Raw genomic sequence first — 2,145 nt, forward strand, 5'->3', positions numbered from 1 at the left:
ACCACTATCAATAAGCCATGGACCAATGGAAAACCCATTTTAAGTCCTCTATGTAGTGGTCTTAGCTAAACCCTAGCCCAGGGCTAATGGGTTTAGGGAAGCACCTACAGTCTCCCAAAAGTATCAAGGGACCAAAGCCTAGAAGTTCTGGGTTTAAGGTAGTGAGTGATTGTGAGTGCAAGTGACTGCAAGTGAGTACCTTAGCCCTAGACCAACACCCAAGGTCAACCCTAAGGTTTAGCAGTCCTAAGGGTGACTCATCTTGATTTTCCCCCATAGTGACCCCACCTACTAAGTATTTAGATGTTGAGACCAACATGTGGAACTTCAAGTTGAGTAGAGAAGGGTTTGAAATTTCTAATGGTGAGGGTGCCTTTTCTAGTTTTCTAAGAATAGTCAATAGGAGAGCCCTATAGCTAGACCTTAGGCTACTAATCAGGAAAAACTAAACCTCAACCAAAAGTGAGGTCAAGCACCTACAGTCTCCCAAAAGTATCAAGGGACCAAAGCCTAGAAGTTCTGGGTTTAAGGTAGTGAGTGATTGTGAGTGCAAGTGACTGCAAGTGAGTACCTTAGCCCTAGACCAACACCCAAGGTCAACCCTAAGGTTTAGCAGTCCTAAGGGTGACTCATCTTGATTTTCCCCCATAGTGACCCCACCTACTAAGTATTTAGATGTTGAGACCAACATGTGGAACTTCAAGTTGAGTAGAGAAGGGTTTGAAATTTCTAATGGTGAGGGTGCCTTTTCTAGTTTTCTAAGAATAGTCAATAGGAGAGCCCTATAGCTAGACCTTAGGCTACTAATCAGGAAAAACTAAACCTCAACCAAAAGTGAGGTCAACAAGGCTCGATCAAATAAACTAAGGAATATATGACATCCATTTGGTCTGCGAAACCTTTGTATTTGCCGACAAGTTCCTCTATTTAATATAAATGATTAAATAGGGTTTATATTAAGCTAGGTTAAGACATGCTTCCTATAAGGGCAAGTCCCTATAGTTAATTACATCTTAAATGACCAAAGTCACCTAAGAAGACTCTCGATAAAAATGGAGTTTCAAAGGGTAGGACTTTTCAATGAGTTTGGATGTAGAGGTGTGAAAGGGGATTGGTTCGAATTTGGAACATTTTGTTGTATTATATCGCTCTATCAAATTGATGGAGAGTCAATATATTAAGCTTGGGAGAGATTTAAAAATCTTCTTAGGAAATGCCCTCATCATTCGTTATCAGATTGGTTGATAATTCAAACTTTTTATAATGGATTAGTGGGATCACTTAGATTGATTATAGAAGAGAATTCATTTGGGCAATTTGTGGATGTTCAACCTTCATATGAGACTTTAAATGCTATTAATAGACCCAACAACCCTTATTCGAACTATTATAACTCATGTTGGAATGATCATCCAAATTTTAATTAGAATAACAATTCTGCTTTAAATCAATAATGGGTGAACAACCTAGTGAACCCATTAGGAAATTCATCCCACAAAGGAAATGTTAATTATAAACCTTCTTATCTTCAAGGATTTAACAGTAACACTCAAATTAAGGAAAAGAAGTTGTCTATGGAAGGGCTGATATTAAACATGGGTAAACAATTACAAAATCAAAAAAATCAATTACAAATTCAAGGAAATCGATTACAAAATCAAGGAACTACTATTAAGAATATTGAAAATCAATTAGGGCATATCGCTACTACGCTTAGTAACCAAACATTAGGAACTTTTCCTAGTACTGTGAAACCAAATCCTAAAGATCAAGGAAAAAAATAAATCAAAGTGATGCAATTACGAAGTGGAAAAGAATTGGAAACAAGAGTACATAAAGAAACAGAAACTGAAAAAGAGAAAGTGGATACCAAAAAAGAAAAGGATAATGAATACCTAGAATTAGAATATCCACTTACACCAATGAAAATTAGTATGGAGAAACCTCCACCACTGTTTCCTCAAAGAATGAAGCAACACAAACAGAATAAACAATTTTCCAAGTTCTTAGAAATTCTTAAGAAGTTAACGGTAAATATTCACTTTGAAGAAGCTTTAGAGAAAATGCCCAATTATGTGAAATTTATGAAAGATATTCTGAACAAGAAAAGGAAGTTCACTGATAATGAAACGGTTGCACTTTGCG

This window comes from Phalaenopsis equestris, unplaced genomic scaffold, assembly GCF_001263595.1.
Source record: "Phalaenopsis equestris unplaced genomic scaffold, ASM126359v1 Scaffold001099, whole genome shotgun sequence".
Lineage (NCBI taxonomy): Eukaryota > Viridiplantae > Streptophyta > Magnoliopsida > Asparagales > Orchidaceae > Phalaenopsis > Phalaenopsis equestris.